The sequence below is a fragment of the Sturnira hondurensis genome, unplaced genomic scaffold, assembly GCF_014824575.4.
Source record: "Sturnira hondurensis isolate 20B ecotype Veracruz unplaced genomic scaffold, ASM1482457v3 Scaffold0005329, whole genome shotgun sequence".
In the NCBI taxonomy this organism is placed as follows: Eukaryota; Metazoa; Chordata; class Mammalia; order Chiroptera; family Phyllostomidae; genus Sturnira; species Sturnira hondurensis.
In genome coordinates this window covers 6,933,610-6,944,057 of record NW_028077960.1, presented here as the reverse complement: position 1 = coordinate 6,944,057, position 10,448 = coordinate 6,933,610, and the positions used below count along the sequence as shown (strand labels likewise).

At 42.6% G+C, this 10,448-nt stretch overlaps 1 pseudogene; it reads left to right on the top strand.

Annotated features, from left to right (window-relative positions):
• Positions 1-8,137: 8,137 nt before the first annotated feature.
• Positions 8,138-9,628, top strand: LOC118987685 (6-phosphogluconate dehydrogenase, decarboxylating-like; annotated as a pseudogene).
• Positions 9,629-10,448: the final 820 nt, after the last annotated feature.

Below are 10,448 nucleotides of genomic sequence, written 5' to 3'. Positions count from 1 at the left end.
ACCTACTATATGCATCTCACAGCACATGGACCCAGACGGGAAGCTCAGCGTCTTCTCATTTTCCATAGAACGACATGCTGGCACAAAGCATTTGTGGGTGAAACAGATATATTTGAAGATACAGGTTGGGGAGGCGGTAAAAATGAAGGAAGAATTTGCATCATAGCAATGCAAACACCTTCAAGTTCAACCTTAGGTGTTTCCATTCTTAAAATGTCCTTCTGCCCTCCCCCCCCCTCACCGGATGCTTCTCTCTTGCCTTCTATTTCAGGTAGCTATAGCATTGCACCATCTTCTGCTCTTCAATTCTCCCCTTCTCTGATTCTCCCTATCCCTTCTCCATTTTCCCATTTTAAGCAATCCTCAGTCCCTTTCCTCTTTTCCTGTAGACCAAGTTGGCCTTTGCCCCCATGGCCTTGGGTCTGGCATATACCTAGGACTTCAGAACTCATGTTCTGCTTCTTGGGGTACCCCCCAAATAGTGACCTTTGGCTACTTAGAGGAAATGTGATACCAGCTGTAGGTAATAAAGCTTCACTTCATTACTTGTACATGGAGTCCTGAAGCTGGATGGGATCCCAGAGATCATGAGTTCAGCTCAAGTCTGACAGTCACTGGCTCAAGGTCTCTGGCAAGAAAGAGAGCAGAAGCGTGAAACTTGACACCTGGCTGTCATGTTCCCATTGGTTAATTGATGCCTTGATTAACCAAGGATTCCAACACACTCTTATAAGAGTTGAATATCTCTGGATAAACATAGATACTGAAATCCTCAACAAAATATTGGCAGTCCGGATCTAGCAATACATTAAAAAGATCATACACCACAATCCAGTGGGATTCATCCCAGGGATGCAAAGATGGTAAAATATTCATAAATCAATAAATGTAATACATCACATAAAATCACATGATCATATCAATAGATGTTGTAATAGGATTTGATAAAATCCAGCACCCATTTATTACAAAAACGCTCAGCAAAGTAGGAATAGAAGGAACATTCCTTAACATAATAAAGGCCATATATGAGAAACCTACAGCCAACATCACATGCAATAGGCAAAAACTAAAAGATTTCCCCTTAAGATCAGGAATAACACAAAGGTGTCTGCTTTCACCATTCTTATTCAACATTGTTCTAGAAGTTCTACCCACAGTGATCAGGCAAGAACAAGAAATAAAAGATATACAAATTGGAAAGGAGGAAGCAAAACTGTCACGATTTGCAGAAGACATGATAGTGTACATAGAAAACCCTATAGTCTCTACCAAAAAACTACTTGATCTAATAAGTCAACCTGATAACACAGTGGGATACAAAGTCAATATTCAGAAACCTAGGGCATTTTTGTATACCAACAATGAAATATCAGAAAGAGAAACTAGGAAAAAGTCCCATTTACTATAGCAACAAGAAAAATAAAGTACTTAGAAATAAGTTTAAACAAGGAGGTAAAAGATCTATACTTGGGAAACTATAGAACACTGAAGAAAGAAATTAAGAAAGATATAAATAAATGGAAGTATATATTATGGCCATGGATTGAAGGAATTAGCATCATTAAAAATGTCCATACTACCCAAAGCAATCTATAGGTTCAATGCAATTTCTACTAAAATACCAATGGCATATTTCACAGATCTTGAACAAATATTTCAGCAATTTATATGGAACTCAGAAAGACTCTGAATAGCATCAGCAATCTTGAGAAAGATGAAGAAAGTAGGAGGGGTCATGATACTTGATATCAAACTATACTACAAGGTCATTGTAATCAAAACAGTCTGGTACTGGCATAAGAATGGATACATAGATTGATGGGACACAATAGAGATCTCAGAAATAAACCCATGACTCTGTGGTCAAAAAGGGCAAGAGTATACAATGGAGTAAAAATAACCTCTTCAATGAATGGTTTTGGTAGAATTGGACTGGTAGATGCACAAAAATGAAACTAGACCACCAACTTACATCATACACCAGAATAAACTCAACATGGATAAAAGACTTAAAGTCATGGCAACATAAAAGTCATAGAGGAAAATATAGACAGTAAAATTTCAGATATCCACGTAGCAATATTTTTGGTTATATATCTCCCAGGCAAGGGAAATAAAGGAAAAAATAAACAAATGGAACTACATCCAATTAAAAAGCTTCTGCATGGCTAAAGAAACCATTAACAAAATGAAAAGGGAACGAACTGTACGGGAAAACGTATTTGCCAGTGATACAAATGATCAGACAAGGGTTTGATCTCCAAAATATATAAAGAACTCTTCAGCACTAGGAAGACAAACAATCTAATTAAAAAATGAGTAAAGGACCTGAATAGACATGTTTCTAAGGAGGACATACAGAGGACCCATAGATATATCAAAAGATGCACAACATCACTAGCCATCAGGGAGATGCAAATTACAACCACAATAAGATATCATCTTACAGCGATCAGAATGGCCATTGTTAATAAATCAACAAACAACAAGTGCTGGTGAGGATATAGAGAAAAGGGAACCTTAGTACAATGTTGGGGGGAATGCAGACTGGTGCCGTCACTGTGGAGAACAGTATGGAATTTCCTCAGAAAGCTAAAAATCAAACTGCCTTTTGTCCCAGTGATTCCACTGCTGGGATTATATACCCTAAGAATCCTGAAATACCAATTCAAGAGAACCTGTGCACTCCAACGTTCATAGCAACACAAATTACAACAGCCAAGTGCTGGAAATAGCCTAACTGTCCATCAGTAAATGAGTAGGTAAAAAAACTGTGGTACACTTACACAATGAAATACTACTTAGCAGAAAGAAAGAAAGAACTCCTACCTTTTGTGACAGCATGGATGGAACTGGAGAGTATTATGCTAAGTGAAATGAGCCAGTTGGTAAAAGATACATACCATATGATCTCACCTACAAAAGGAACATAATGGTCAAAATAAACTAACAAGCAAAATAGAACCAGAGGCATGGAAACATGGAATAGATTGACAATGACCAGAGGGGATAATAGAAAGAAGGGGAAGGGACTAGTCAAAGAACATGATGAATGACCCATGGACATGGACAATGGTATGGGGATTGACTGTGGGATCAGGGGGTGGGCTGGACAGAGCAGGGCAAAAGGGAAAAATGTGACAACTCTAATAGAATAACAATAAAACAAATTTTTTAAAAGTTGAGATTAGGAGCAAGTTATGGGGTAAGACCACATTGTCCAAGCAGACTGCCTGACAATGCCTGTTGGTGTTTCTTTACCACCCTTCACAGACTCAGAAGGTAGTTCTCATGGGCACAGCCCTTCTGCATCTACACAGGTCTTGGGTTGGCGGACAGAGCCAGGATTTTGCCTCTGCTTTTACCATTATGTTGCTTGATTTTGACCCAGACATTTCTTCCCTTTGGATCCCAGTATACCCAACCTTAAGAAGAAGTCAGTGTTTGAAAATGTCCTAAATTTGTAGAAATGTCTCAGGTGCCTTCAAGTGGTGGCACACTGGAATCCAAGTATGTGGTTGGTGGGGTGTGGAGGAAGGTGGGATTCAGGGATTTTTTGCCCTTAATCTCCTGGAGGCAGCTCTGATTATATCCAGTCTAATGACTGAGGTTTCACAAGGGCTTTTAATCAAAGAAAGATTTTTGGTGTAGCTCAGTGGTTGGAGCATTGGCTCTATAATTGAAAGGTTGAGAATTCAATTCCCAGTCAGGTCAGGGCACATACCTAGGCTGCAGTTTCATCCCTGGTCCAGGTGGGGGCATATGCAACCCCTGGTCTGGATAGGTGCAATCCCTGGTCTCAGCACAGATTCCTGGTCTTCTTCTCTCCTATCGATGTCTCTCTCTCTCTCTCTCTCCAAATAAAAATGTCCTCAGGTGAGGATTTAAAAAAAGTCCTTGAAAATCTCAGGTGTAACTGACATTGGGGTCCAAGACATCTGGGGTTCAAGGCTCTGGTTAAATACCAGCCTTCATGGCTACGGTGACAGGGACTGTTCCACATGGCTTCAGTGGCTGTGCCTTCCACATGGCCACCATTAGCAAACTGAGACATCTGTCACAAGGTACCTGCGGCAGCTGGATGGGTGGGCGAGGCCCCAGTGTGAAGGTTGTTTTGGGGAATTTCTGAATATTGGTAAGTGTGAATCAAGCCCCAAGTTTTCCATTTCCTCTGCCTAGTGCCCTCCTTCAGAAGTGTGTTTCAGCAAAATGCAGATGCTGAAAGTTCCGCAGTCCAAAGGGAAGGCTGGGCCCAGGTGTGTACCCACCATTTCCACTGTGGGCAGTATGTGGGTGTGAAGCCCTTCCTACCTGCAGCCCTTCCCAGGAGCAAGTCTCTGGTCAGCCTATGTGCTCCGCAGCTTCTGAATGTTTCTGCTTGTCCCGAGTGTCTGAAGTTTGGAGAGCAGCCAAACTGTGACACAGGCAGCATCGGTGTGAATTTGGGCTCCCCTGGTCACACTGTTGCCCTGGGCCCTACTCAGACTGACAGCCTGGACCTCCATCGACTTCCTTTGACCTCATATTATGATTAAAAGATAATAAGTTATATGTGCCATACTTTAGAGTTTGCCAAACACTGCCCTCTCCCTGATCTCATTTGATCTCATGCAACACTGAGAGGAAGTCAGGTAGGGACCACTATAACGTCATGTGGGAGGCACGCGTGGCACCTAACTCAGGTGTTTGGGTTCTCAATCCAGTGTTTTTGCTGCTCACTCCAACACTTCCCAACCTCAGGCTGTCCTCAGCCTTGCTTCTGATTTCTCCATCATTATAGGAGGACTCATTACTAAAGACATTTCCTTGGCACTTCTTACCCTGCCTGGGTTATTAAAACAACAGCTTAATGATTTGTTAGTACCACCATTCATTTATTCCTTCAGTCTCTGAGTCACTCTTTGTTTACACACTTGTCCCATTTATTCTGTTGCTCACCCCATTCATTTAACCATCACTCATTCATTTATTTATTCATTCAAGTCCTTGTTGAGTGTTTACTACATGTTCAGCTGATGTTGGCCACTTTAGGGAACAAAAAAATGCTCAGTTGTGATTCCTGACTTTGAGAAGCTTATACTTTAACTGAGAAATGATGGGAAAGGGTGTAATACATAATTTCCCAATCACAAAGGATACGTTTTTATTTGTTTTTACCACTAAACATTAACAGATATTACTTGCTTATGTAAGTCATTTACCTCCCTAAAGTCACAAGAAAGTTCTGGTTGGGTAGACGCAGGGCTAGTGAGTTCCCTATAGTGCTGAAATTCTGTTTTTATAGTTTAGAGATAGGGACTTCTGACAGCTGGGGTGGTCAAGGAGTCTTCTTGAAAGCAGTGGGGTTTGGACTCAGCTGGGGCGGTTGGGGAGGGTTTGTGGAGGTAAAGATGAGATCATAGGCCAAGGATAGGAGGAGAAGGACAAGCGAAGGCTTCTGCATGTACATGGAGATCTGAAAAGGTAGTTGGGTTATGTAGGTGGAGGGGGAGGGAGGGTATGGGGGAGAGGGGGAGAGGCAAGGATTTGGGCAGGGCATGGGGAGGGACAGGGAAGGGTGTGGAGGGAAAGCTTCCTGTGCAGGAGACTGTCAGAGCCTGCCTGTGGTCCTTCTGCCTGTGACTGTCTGGCTTTGTGTCTGGTAAACCTGAAGTGTGAGGGGCAGCAGCTCTTAGCAACTTTCCCTTCAGCTTTGATGAGAAATGTAGGCTTTTTGTGGGGTGGGTATAAAATGGCCTTTGCCTCTTTCAGCTTTGGGCAATCTAAACATTATCCAATAGTTTTTTTCTCTCTGCCCTTTGAATTGTTTGTGTGTGTGTGTGTGTGTGTGTGTGAGAGAGAGAGAGAGAGAGAGAGAGAGAGAGAGAGAGTATTAATGGGAGTAGAAAAAAAGAAAGGGATAGAGAAAAGGGACAGTAAGGAGCAGGGAGGAAAGATGAGAGAATGTTGAAGGAAGATAAGAAGTTGAAAAAGAAGGAAGACAAAAGGGAGCCTGGGAAGGGAGAGCACGAGAGGAAAGGGGAGGGGGAGGAGAGGAGATAGGGGAACAAACAAAGGTGAGGGAGAGGGGAGGACAAGGAAGACAGAGGAGGGAAAAAAGGGCAAGAAATGGAGAGAAAGCAGAGGAATGAGGAGAATGAAAAAGCCAATGACACCTGCTTAATCTTCCCTAGAGCTTTGGTGATTCCTTGCCCAAAATACTTGGGATAACTATCTGGATTCCTCAGAACCAAAATGCTGTGGAAGGACCAACTGCCTTCCTGGATGGCTGTTTCTGCTTCTGCAGAGACAAAGGAGCCGCAGCTGGGGGTCCTCTCCTTCTTTGGCTCCCAGTCCACTGTGTGGCCATGAGCATGGTCTTCATGTGGGTCTGAACCCCTCATGTGCTTAGTCTGTAACTGGCAGAGTCCTGGCTGGTGACTGCAGCAGTTGTCACTGAAATGACCACGAAGATACCATTCTTGAGGGAAAAATAGCACACACACAGAACTCAAAACATTAGGGAGAGAGGATATTTTCCTACCCTGGTAATGAAAACCTATCATAAAATAGAAGACAAAGATGTCTTCTATCAAAAATATCCTTTAAAACATTTTCCTGGAACTTCTAGCCAGGGAAAATTTTATAAACTACTGGGGAAAGGCACCTTAACTACTGAAAATAAGGGAAAATTATTATTGATTTTGTCACACAATCAATGGAGAAATTCTTACAATGTATAATAGAGCTTGCTATAGTGGCCAAAAGGGATGGTTGCCCTGATCATCTCAGAGTCCCATGTGGCTCAGTCTCAGCACAGAGTTATCCTGAATGGAAACTTAACGTCAACTCTAGAAACCTTGAAGAATCATGTGGATTTGTACTATAGGCCTTCTTAAGGGGGCTCATCATACCCCGAAGTTTTACATGTGAAAGTGGTTTCTCTGTAGACATTCTTTCCTTTTCCCAAAGCTACACACCCATGGTAGCAGGCACAGCTTCTTTCAGATGCTTCTTTCATCACCACCATATCCTCTTCCCCTTACACTCTGTCCTTCACCTGTGGACCCCATTGCCTGTGTCTGACACTTGAGGATGGCTGCAGGACCAGGCATCCTTGCACTTGAGGATGGCTGGAGGACCAGGCATCCTTGCACCTTCTGTTGGTCCCCTGAAGCCCGGAGCATAGCGTTTCCTCTGTGCTCAATTATTTTCTTGTGAAAAACTAAGGACATCGGTAGTGGGTATATGCTCCTCCCTGACACACAGATAAGTATACAAAAATCAATCAAAATCTTTTATCCCCAAATAACCAGTTTGAAGATAAAAGCAAAAACGGTCATGAACTACCTCTGAATGATTCTCAGTGAGAATTGTGTAGGACTTTCATGAAAAAAGCCACAAAATTTTATTAGTTCTGTGTGAGGGGGGATTTGAATAAGTGGAGAAGTAGAATATGTTTTAGGGGAAAAGGAACGATGAAAAAAACAATCGTTTTTCCTCAATTAATACGCAGAGCAAGCAAAAATATAATAAAAATCTCAATGGAAAGTTTTAGCAGTTTGACAAGACAATTCTAAAATGAAACTGAAAAAGTAACAAGATAATAATAGCTAAGAAATATGTGAAAAAACCCAGAAGATATGATTTGTATTAAAATGTCTTCTAAAGCTACAGTGGCTGGTCAGCTTAGTACTGGCTCAAAAACCCACGAGTAAAAATAGCACATAGCCGAGCATGGTGAAGCCGACCTTACTGTGGGGCAAGAACCAAGGTGATAAAAAAAAGCATCGCAAATCAATGGAAAATGAGTTAGATTAACAATTGATGTTGAAAAAATGGACTATTTGGGAGAATCACTTTAGGTTTTTGCATTTTTCTTAGCCAATTTCATATAAATCATAGCATTAACCATAAGAACCCTCATAGCAATGTAAGAAAACATAAGTGAATATTTAAGTTACATTAGAGTGGGTAACACCTATTCAAGCTGTAAAGCAACTGAAGAAATCATGAAGGAAATTGTTTACATCAAACTTCCAAATGGATGTTTAAGAAGAACTACAAAAATAAAACAGCAAATGACAGACTGAGAAAAACATTTTTGATAGACGTGGCAAAATGTCCGTAACTTCTGCCTCTCATCACTCCCGCCGGGTACACCACGACCCCTGCTTCCACCGCTGCTGTGGCCCAACCTGATACTGCACTGATCGGGCTGGCTGTCCCAGGCCAGAGCTTAATTTTGAACATGAATGACCATGGCTCTGGGGTCTGCGCTTTTAGAAGAACAGTTTCCAAATTTGATTTTTTCCTGGCCAGTGGGGCAAAGAGAACCAAAGTGGTTGGTGCCCACTCCTTGGAGGATATGGTCTCCAAGCTGAAGAAGCCTCATAGGATATTAATGCTTGTGTAGGCTGGTCCAGCTATTGATAATTGCATTGAAAAATTGGTACCATTGTTGGACACTGGTGATGTCCTCACTGATGGAGGAAATTCTGAATACAGGGATACGATGTCAAGACCTCAAAGCCAAGGGAATCTTGTTTGTGGGGAGTGCCATTGGTGGTGGAGAGGAAGGGGCCCAGTACAACCTTCACTTATGCCTGGAGGAAAAAAAGAAGCCTGGCCCCCACTGTTATTCCATGATCTTCCATGGCATCGCTGCAAAAGTAGAAACCAAAGAGCCCTGCTGTGACTGGGTGGGACAGGAGGGAGCAGGACGTTTTATGAAGATGGGGCACAGTGGGATTGTGTGTGGTGACATGCAGCTGATCTGTAAGGCTTACCACCTGATGAAGGACTCCCTGGGCATGGAGCACAAGATGGTACAGGCATCTGATGCCTGGAATAAGAGCCAGACTCATCCCTGATTGAAATCACAGCCAATATCCTCAAGTTCCAAGACAGCGATGGCATTCCTTTGCTGCCAAAGATCAGGGACAGTGTGGGGCAGAAGGGCACAGGGAAGTGGACTGACACCTCAGCCCTGAAGTACCGCATGCCTGTCACCCTCATTGGAGGAGCAGTCTTTGTCTGATGCTGTCATCTCTGAAGGATGAGAGGGTTCAAGCTAGCAAAAAGCTGAAGGGGCCTCAAAAGATCCAGTTGAAAGGCAGTAAGAAACCATTCCTGGAGGGCATTCGAAAGGCCCTCTATGCATCCAAGATCATCTCTATGCTCAAGGCTTTATGCTCCTAACACAGACAGCCACTGAATTTGGCCGGGCCCACCACTATGGTGGCATTGCCTTGATGTGAAAGGGTGGGGCTGCATCACCAGAAGTGTATTCCTAGGAAAGGTAAAAGATGCATTTGATGGAGACCCAGAACTTCAGAACCTACTGCTAGATGACTTTTTCGAGTCAGCTGTCAAAGACTGCCAGGACTCCTGGCAGTGGGCAGTCAGAATGGGGGTCCAGGTGGGCATCCCCATGCTTTTCTTCACCACTGCTCTTTCCTTCTATGATGGCTACAGACACAACATGCTGCCAGCCAACCAGGCTCAGCGAGATTACTTTGGGGCTCACACCTGTGAACTCTTAGCCAAACCAAGAAAGTTTATCCACACTAACTAGGCAGGCCATGGAGTTTGTGCGTCATCGTTTTCATACAGTGCCTCATTAGACTTGGGTGGCCCACTGTGATTGCATAGACAGGGACACTGCATTTGCCACACAGCCCCGCTGACAAGTCTTTTTGCCCCACTTTCTGCTCAGATCTTTTAAAAGAGTGTCATAGAGACTTCTGAAAAGTCACCGCAAGCTCACTTGGGGAGCAGTTCTGTGAGACGGCTGTACCTCGTGCCCTTGCTTCCTGGGGCTGATGAGGGACTGTCACATGCTTCATATGAAAAACAACTCCTTGAAGGAGTCACTGTCCACATGCCCCGTGGATCACGGAGAGCCCTCGAGTTTGCCTTGATAGATCACAGAGAAGGGAAGGAACCTTGTGGAATCTGCTCAGACTGGATTCTTCTTATCATGCAGCTGAATTTCCCTTCTACTTAATAAAAGCTACATTATATATTTTTAGAAGTCTAAAAACCCTAACATCACAGTAGAAAAACTGGCAAAGAACATTCCCAAAATTAGATATACAAATGGCTAACATATGACAAAAATGTTTAATTTTACTGTTAGCCAAAGTAATGCAAAATAGAACAAGAGCCAACTTTTATGTGTTTGATTGTTAAGGTCAATAATGATGATGACGATGATGATGTGAAATTCATGTTAGTGACCATGGGATGACATTGGGACATGTATTGGCAAAATATGTCTAAAGGAATTTCAATCTTTTAACATTTTTTGACTCAAAAGTTCTAGGAACAGAATGTCCACCTCAGCATGATTTATCAGGCCTAACTATTGAAAATAATTGAGATACGAAATAACAAAGGACTGATTAGAAGAGTATATTTATAGAATGTATTGGAGAATACATTTTTAAAAGCATACATCAAAG